This window comes from Cyrtonyx montezumae, unplaced genomic scaffold (assembly GCF_038088225.1).
Source record: "Cyrtonyx montezumae isolate F1298 unplaced genomic scaffold, pur_monq_1.0 scaffold_5, whole genome shotgun sequence".
Taxonomy (NCBI): Eukaryota; Metazoa; Chordata; class Aves; order Galliformes; family Odontophoridae; genus Cyrtonyx; species Cyrtonyx montezumae.
Genome location: NW_027072056.1, coordinates 8,342,729 through 8,352,521, shown reverse-complemented (window position 1 = coordinate 8,352,521; position 9,793 = coordinate 8,342,729).

Sequence of the window (9,793 nt, the reverse complement as noted above, 5' to 3'; positions counted from 1 at the left end):
TGTGCCAGCTTTGGAAATGAAAGGCTTGTGATAACCCCTGGCTTAAACCTCTAGGGCAAACAGCCAAGGTGCAGGCATGTTGCTACATTTTGACATATGGAAGGTTTCTAATCACAGTAGAACTGTTCTTTTTTTTCCCATTAATTAGCACACCTCTGCACAGCCCGCCAGTGGGGTCAGTCAGAGAGAAAATTTGTCTTTTACAAGTGGAAGAACAGAAATAAAGTTCTAGTGGATGAGGTGCCATCCCTGTGTTCCTTCTTGCCTGAACTACATTATTCTGGCAAGGAGCAGAAGACAAGGGGTCTTCTGTGTATGTAAGATGTGGCAGGTTGCAGTCACGTTTTCCTTGTGGGCATATGGAGCTAATCTGGGCTGAGATTATCCACAAATCTCATTTTCCATTGTCACAGATGATATTAAGAGCTTTCTGGAGGGATTACAAGGACTTTGTTCTGTCTTCCGTGTTGAGTTTTGATCATGTGGCATTGCCACATGGCGAGAGGGTTGAAGGAGGCTGCAATGCCTGGCACAGCACATCCTGCTCTGCCTTTATGGCAGTATTGCTTTTATGTATCTTACATAACACTTCACAGACAGAAAATTTTACCAGCTGACTTTTGTATTAGCAGAACTCTTTCTTTAACTATAAAAAGCATTTTCAGTAATTTTTCTAAGAGGGAACTAAAGTTGTGTTCCAGAGGAAACCCTACAGTTTTAAAAATCAGTTAAGCAATCCAGTTCAGGTACATAGTAAAATCTTCATCGAGCAAAGGCTATTGCCTTGAACATTGCAATGCAATGAACATTCCCTAGAGCATCATGAATACTTTCCTCTGCTGTAGACCTCAACTTGCCCCATGGAAAAATCAGACCATCTTCTGTCTGGAGGACCTTTATCATGGATTAGGCAGTATCTGGTAGTGAGAGAATCCTATCAATATAAATGCTTGTCATAGTCAAAACCAGAACCTTCTCAGTTCTTGCCTGGTGGAGATAATAAAAAAAGGCAATCTTGAAGATAACTAAGCATTTGTGCAGAACACATACAAAATAAATATAGGAAACTACCAAACTTAAAATACATTAGTAGAGAAAGTTTAAAATGTGAAAATCGTTAAGAAATTGTATGTATAATAGAAAGAGGCTTAAGGGAGAATATCCTGATGGTCAGAAATATGTGAAAACTTTGCTGTGGATTGAAACATTTTAAAGACATGCTCTGGAGAGGAAACCTATACAGCGCAGCAAGATATCTGGATGTAGCCAAACCAGCTCCTGATACTGCAGCAGTATTACATATATGGGATGCCATAGTAAGATTCAGGCTTGTATTTCACCAGAGGCAAAGCTCAAGGTTGACATTACCTTACTAGACTTAAAGAAAGGACTGGGTAACTGTGTGTTTGTACATGCATACTCTAATCCCAAACTCTTTATGTATCTGATTGAGTTATGGTACTGCGGGGCTGTAGTACAGCAGTCTGCTGAGGATGTCTATGGGTACAATAGGCCTATATCTTAGTGTTTTAATGTGATGGCCCACCAGCCCCTGGTATGCTGCGCTTCTCCCGTCCAGGAGTTCTGTGATGTGTTGGCAGGGAATTTGCAGGTTAGGGAAAGAGACTAACATTGGTATTAAGAATTTCTTTAGTTGAAAATGTTCTATATTCATTAAGTACGAGTGGCTTTTTTTCATTTGTATTGTTTAATCATTCCATTAAGTGTCCTTTACGCCACTACATCTTTTCTGTGTTTGATTTTCATTCATCTGGCTTTTTGCTGAAGACATCAAGAAATCTCAAGACCTTGACCCTATTAGTCTTTCTTTAAATCCGTGTAGATCATTTCCAAAACTAGTTTGAGATTGATCCTATAAAAGTCTTGGAATTGTTTTGGAAGTGTTTTGTTCTTTGCAAGAAGTAGGGAGTAAAATGAGAATTTAATATTTGTATTACCTTGACATTATTATTTTCCTACATCTAATTTTCAGTGATGTGAATTAAGTATTTCTACTTATTTCACTGAAAATTCACTACAGATGTGGATCTGAAATGAACTTTTTAAAATATCCCACTGTAAAACTTTATTCCTTAGTAACTAAGTTCTAGATTCTTTGGGGAACTTGACATTTTTCATCTTGTATCTGATCTATAATAGAGAAAATGTTATTTATCAAATGTATCTGAACTACTAGAACTTAGAAATCAACTGATGAGCTCAGAGGACTGATTTGCTATGTTTTCATGTTCAAACCACAACTTTAAACTTGTTGCACCTTAAAAGTATCTAGCAATTATCTAGAGAATAGCTGTGGATTTATCATTGGGAAAATCTAGCACTAAATAAGATTGGCATGTGAACTAAAAATACAGTAAATCCAATACATTTTAAAACTTCTAAATAATATGCTCTTATGCTTCCTCTTTGCTGCATTTCCTGAGGGTTTCAATGTGTACACTAGCCTTAAAGAATATGAAAAGTTAGTATTTCTGCTAAAAGGGTATTTTATTAGGCTTTACTGTATTGCTCTGTTATCATCATATTAATAGCTATGTGTTTTAAGAGCAGTAAAATGCACGTCTCTGTACTGTACAAGATAATGTAAGAAATTAAAAACAGTGGATTCTCTGTCTCCTGAGCTCTAGGTAGCTGTAGCATGTGACCTCCTTTTTGGTCCACGGCTATAAAAATGCCTCATCCTTTAAAAATATAGGTTACCTTGAATAACCCATCCCTACACAAAGTTATATTGCTAGCTTTCCAAATCATACAAATTACTCTGAAGTGAAACCGCAATGGAAACAGTCCAAAATCACATTCTTGGCTCAGCTCATCATACCCATAGTTATTTGCCAGTTCCCTTTTTCTTCAATCTTCAGAGTAGTTTATAAAAATGTTTATGTGTCACGTTGAACACTGGAACCAATGTTATTTTTTAAACATTCATTGCTTGTTACTACCAAGGTAGTGTTAAGGCGGAACAAATTAATCTAAATCCTGTAGCAAGTCTACAAGACAAATTTACTATATTAAACTTAGCTGGTTATATTTTATTTGTACACTTCTTGTGATGGAAGTTACAATTCTGTATTTGGAAAATAAATATAGGAATTAGTAGATGGAAAACGTATCTTTGTGATGTGCCACAAGGTGTATTGCAGTTGTTCAGAGCTTCAACCAATCACTCAGGAATTTCTAGGTCATTGAAGTACTTTGCAGGATGTGTTCCTTGAAAAGGGAATTTCAATACAAGTCAAATTATCAGAATATCAAGGAAGAAATAAATGTACTCCAAATTACGTATGTACAGGATGTAGCTTTTTGTAGAGCGTAATTCTTCACCGTACATATTGTATCTGTACAGCACCCCATTAAAGACAACTTCTTGTTCCATGACAGTTTGAGTGAGCAAATTTAGTCTTAATACCAAGCGTATGTGGTAAGTGAAAGATTCAGAAAAAAATGCTCTATAAACAGGAAGGATGGGGAATATTTCAAAAATTGCCCTAATATCAGGGAGAAACTTTGTTATGCTCAAATTAGAGGGGCAAGAAGTATCCGTGTTTCTTAAGGCGTTTATAAGAAACTGAGGATCAGATTATGTGATCTTTCTGTCCTCATGATTCTTCTGTCCCATGAGTCCTCAAGCAAATTGAATAGAAGCCAGTTGGATTAGGAAAAGAGAATGTTATTCTGCAAAGTGTATCGTAACCTCGCTATTAAATGGCAAATCCTCTAACAGTTTTTTTTCTACAGTATTTTGGAAAAGTTATGCTACTACTATTATCAACTGTATCAGACTGTATAGTAGATTTGAATTATAAAGAGAATTATTTCCTCTTGTAAAGGTGAATAATACAATTCCAGATTCTGAAAAATGAAACAACTGTATGTTTAATCTCAGTGTTTGATTTCCTCTCTGTTGATCTTCCTCTCTGAGGAAACCTCCTCTTAGCAAATAAAATTTCCTAATGTCCAGTGTGAACGTCACCTGGAATAGTTTTGTGCCATTCCCATTCTTCCTGTCCTCAGTTCCCAGGGAAGATACCAGCAACTCCCTCTTCACTTCCCTTCCTCAGCAAATTACATAGTTAATGCCAGGATTAAAATTCTATACACATAGTCTAGAAACAATAAGAAAAATTTCTATATCACTTGAATGACCAGTAACACAGCATAATTAGCAAAGGTGAATCAGTCCAAGTAAATATTTTACACATTCTTTGGGTAAAGTTTGTTCATCTACAGCCCTTTCCTGTAACCCAAATGAAGCTGAGGAGAGTTTGGGGTTTTGGCTCAGACACTTCAATTGTCTATTCTGCAATTACAATAAAAAAAAAACAACAGTAGTCTTTTTGGCAACAGCTGATAATTGGAAAAAGAGCTGAATTTGTCAGCAAATGTGTTTGTCGGCACTGATTTGACCATTTGTACATGTTATGTGTTGTACATGTTGTAGAAGATATTTATTGCCTTCCACGAGAAAGTGTAGAGTTTATGTCCATCTACTTTCTTCAATGGCTCTAATACAGAGGGCAAAGCATTCAGTGGTACATGTCATTTAAATGTTAAATGCAACACAGTGCAATAATTTGTTATTGAGCATAAATAGATTATTTTCCAATTGCTTTGTCAAAACCCATTCTAGTTCTCACTGTAGATATGAATTTGTGTCAAATGAGTTATGTTTCTCTAGATGACTTAAGGCTTGCCTATTAATCAAAGGAGATGCTAAGTATTCCCTTACCAGGAGAATGATGACTCTTATGAACAAAAAAATATCCTCATTAAAACTATCCTGTTTTTTTTTTATTTATTCTTAGCTTAGAAACTATTTGTTTTCTATAAAGTACATTTTATAAGTAGTTAATTGTGAACTCAGATTAGGCATCCAATTTCACAGCTCCCTATGGCAGATCTAAATTATATGGTAGCTAGTGAAGTTCTTTGAGGAGGATGTGATTGAATTCCCATGCTTTTTTATATCCTGTTTACAGGTTCAAATATCTCCTCTGAATTTATCTGCATTTCCAAAAGTCTGCCTGCCTGAGAACCATGCTGAATCCTGAGCTGCAGCAGCACACTACTCCAGTGTGACAGCACAGACACATACTTTGGGTGTGCAATTTGGGTGCTGCAGTTCTTGCACTTGCTTCTCAGGTTTCTCTTTTAAGGTGGCAAGAGCCAGGAACTTGTGGTCATTTACCTATTTCCCACACTCTTGGTGTCTTTATTTTTGTTTTATTTATTTCTTTTTTAGAAAGTGCACGGAAAACAAACAGTAGTCATCAGTCTTATTTGTAAGCGAAGCTGTGTCATTGTCAGGACAGTTTTCTGGTCTGAGGTTTGTAAGTCCTTTATATTTTGTGGTTTGAACACTCTATTACTAAATATTCATGAAGGACCTATTAGTCACCTCTTAGGTCTTTCATTTCTTTATTTTTCCCTAAGTTGTTCTGTTCTTTTTCTTCCTATTTGTGGTGTTTACCCCTGATCTCTGGAGCCTAACCATCCTGTAGTCAAATTATGATGGCCTCCCATTCCTTCTAATATTGCCTATCTTTCCATATGGTGGTCTGTGAACAGAAGTGAAAGGAATTATTATTTGGTATGACTCAGCCTTGGCCAGTGTCAATCAGCGCTTCTGTTATTTGGGCAGTTGTAGTACCAGGAAAATCTGTCATACAGTCACTGACATGAAAAAAAAAATCAAAGCATTAAGGTGAATGAATAAGGTCTATTGCAAAGAACAACAAAAAATTGGAATGCTACAAAACTTTTGTTGCAAATAATTTTTATTCCCCTTAGCAGTGGATTATGTAGTTTCCTGCCACAAGATGCAGAACCCTTATTTCTCTAAGTCCAATAGAAATGATTTCAAACCCAAGTTTGGATTCCTAAGGTCAGATGGAAAGAAAATGGGATAGGTATAAGCTGTCAATGAAAAGATGCTTAAGTCTCCACATGAGTGAAATCCTCGCCCGCATTTTATACCCCTGAAATTATCACTTCTTGACTGTAGTTTCTATCCTGAATGCTGTAGTTTCTTCCTGAAATGCAGTAGTTTCTTCTTGTAGTTTCTTCCTGAATGCTGTAGTTTCTTCCCCCATTTCAGGTTATGACTTTTCTTATGCAGGTTGACATAAGAAAATTTTGCCATAATGGTCTGTAATGCACAGAATAGTCTTGAAGCACTCAAGTTTACAAGTGGATGTTCGATACCAATATGTGGGCATGTGACCTTTGACATGCAGTTTTGCAATCCACAGGTAAAGCAGCATTTGGTAGAATTAAGTGCTAAATTGTTAGGATACTGGCATTCCACTATAAAGTTTAACAATAAGAAACAGCCAGAAATGTGTATTCAATTACTTGTGAAAACAGAAAGGACTGACTTTGTTCATGATACCTAAGCTGTCTTCCAGAAGTGAATGTATATTGTCTATTTTATGCCTTTTTCTTTAGGGTGAAGTTGAATAAATATTTTCTTTCATTCTATTTCTCTTGTTATTTATGAAACTTCCCTTTGTCCCAGTGTTTTACATTGGCAGAATTCTCAGTATCAGTGCTCTGCTTCAGTCTATGATCTAGTGGATGGACAGAGCATAGCCTGGCTCATTACAAAGGAATTACTGTGATACTTAAAATGTAAAAGTTAAAGTGAGTAATGGAAAACCTGAAGTCAGAGTGATCTCATCTGTACATGTCCCGTTATCGCAAATGGAAGCTGGTTGAATATTTTCCTGTCACAGTTTTTCCACTGGTAATTATCATGTCAAGACTGAAGATATTCTATCCACAGGGAGCTAGAGAATACTATGCTTTTTAAAATACTCTGTATGCATAAGACTTCCTTCTCTGTTAGCTTGCTTATCATTTTGACTATTTCTTTTGAAGTAAGAAACAGATGGCAGCATTCACTGTAAGAAGTGCTGAAAAACATGCCAGCCAATTAGGGAGGCTTCAACTGACTGAAAACCTGGAATGTTTTCCAATATTTTGGTGGTTTTCTTCCTCTTGTGTATGTAGAGGAAATTTCTTATTTATCATTTATTTAATAGAGTCATAGAATTAGAGATAAAAGGAAGGTCTCTAGTGAGGACCTATAGAACAAACAAAAAAGCTGGGATACTGTTCGTAGGTTCTTTATTGTTCTCCAAAAGTTCATTATTTTCTGTTAAAAAAAAAGAAAAAAATCCAAAGCAGCAAATAACCTTGTTAATGTGTGCCCTGTTCCTCACCTGAATATCCTATATTAACATTTTTTCTGTACTGTCTTTGAATCGTCACTAATCCTTCAAATGCCAGCACATGAATCTACGTCTTCAAATAAGTGATGTTGTGGATCACAGCTCTTTACCTATTTCTTAAGTCCTTATTCATGTGTTCTGGAAACTCTGAAATTGCCATTTGACCTGTTCACTTCTCAACCACATTCAGTGGCAAGTCCCCTGTTCACCTCTAAGAAGACTTCTTCATTCTGCTCCTTGTGGAGAATCATAACATTCTTTTACTACTTATAGCAATTAGTATTATTAAAAACACAAAAAGAAAAAGGCTTTCTGTGATCTAATTTGAGATTTTATTGCCTAGATTTGTTCTGATAATTTTTGTGAGATACTTTGGAGCCCCGTCCTTGCTGTCTCTCTGTTCTGTTTCAGAGACTGAGTTATGCAGGTTTCACTGTTTCAGGATTTTCAGCTCAACTTTTGTCTTTCTTCTTTTAATTTTATTGCTTTTTGCAGAAACCTTTCTTTGCTATTCCTAACATTATACTCTCTAAATGTCTACTATAGTACCATTACATCTATTTTTCTGTGAACCTTTTGTATTACTCTTATTCAGTGACTTTTCAATTGTAGTCAATAAGCTTCTGAGAATGTGACTTAAAGCAAGATGGGTGCCACTTACAAAGGTGGATTTAGTCAATGAAAGATGAAATTCTGCTTCAGGCAATAAAGCAATCTTCCAAGCTTCATATCAGCTCTTATCAGACTTGGTCTGTTGTTCTTAAATGAAGGTATTTGGAGTGTTTATCGGTGACTGTGGTCACTTTGGGAAGCATTTGGTAGTAGTTAAGGGTAAAATAGTGATTGTTCTTCAAAATTAGAAACAACTGGTAGCTCTGCAATGATGATTTAAAATTCTTTTTACGTTCTTTCAAACCACAAAGCTATGTGTTGTTCAGTGATTGAATGCATTTGAACTTATGGAACTTTTCATTTAATGCTGGGCTCCATTTTTTTTGGCTGAAGCCCAAGCCTCACATCTTCTAGTTTCAGGATTCCTTTCTTCAAACTCCATCCTTTTCTGAAGGATCAGGGTAACATGAGCCCATTTCTGTTTCCCAGCAGGCAGCGCATTAGAGAGCTGCATGCTGACCAGCTGCAAAGACAGGTGCTATTCTGCTTTCCTTTATTCTTCTCCCTTTACTTCATCTTGTAAGTTCCCTAACATTCCAGCAAGTCCTGAACAAAATGAATGGATAAATTTTATTAGCTTGGAAAAAAGATCTATTTCAGACGATGTGGAGGTGGGGGCTTTGGTTTGAAGTTCAGTGATCTTAATCTTGTTTACCACATTTTCATTGGGCCTCCAAGACACTGAGCCAGAAGGGAAATCTAGCTCATAAAGGTATGTGCAGTGATCATAAGCAATCAACATTTGCATTTCCAGGCCCTTTGTTTCCAATAGATCATTCTGCAGATGCTGCAGAATCCTCAGGGTATGGCTATGCACACTGCTTCCCTGCCATTAGAGAACTGAGCACTAATATCTGATGGGGAAAGGAAAAAAAAATCACTTCATCTCTCATCTGTTTTTTTTCCACATGTAGGTTAGCATTGTGTTGGGTCTATCCCACTGCAGTCATGGAGTTATGTGAATCAGGGCTCGTTCCTGCTGTCAGATGAACAACAAAGCAAGGTCTGAAAGGGAAATTGAGTGAGAGTCAGTCCAAAACTCAGACTAGTTTCTTGACCCTTTACTGATGAAATGCATCTCTTCCTCCTGCTCCTGTCAATATCACATGCTTTCAGTATTCTGCTTAATGTCTAAAGAACAGCTTTCTTTTACCACATCCGTTTTCTCATACTTCAATTTACAATGTTATATATGTCTTTGGTGTTTTACAAGTAATGTGGTTTAATTTTAAGGTCAGATTACTTCACAGAGGAAGGCAACTTTTCTTATGATTGGAAAAAAGAAAAAGACTAAACAAATCTAGTGCTGAGCTTTACTTGCTACCCAGTGATAATGGAATGATCCAGTTATGGCCTATCAATCAGTTAACAACACTTTGAGGAAGATTTACCTGTCTGCCTCATCTTTACAGGCCTTGTATCACTGAGTCAGTATGTATCGGGTACAACAGCCTGCATGTCTCACTATTCTGTGATTAAGAAGTGAGGAATTCTAGTGATCAAGTTAATTCATTTAACACTAGATATTTGGATAATTGGATGTGCTCATTCTGATTAAACAAATGACGACAATAACTTTTAATATTTTAATAATAACTAAAAGGATTTACTGTGAAGAAATAATTCCAAAAGTTTAAAATAATTTAAAAAGTATAGCATAATAAAAAGTACTGGAGGCACAACTGTTAGTCACCCATAAAATTTAACCACATCCACTTTTCTGCTTTTCATTGCGTAGTCAAAAAACATTAACTGAGCTATAAAACAAGTGAAAAATGAACTTCCCTGGTAGGGCAATAATTTAATCTGTCAACCAGCTCAACTATCCAATCCAATAGACCTACAGGTCTAACAGTTTAGGCAACCTT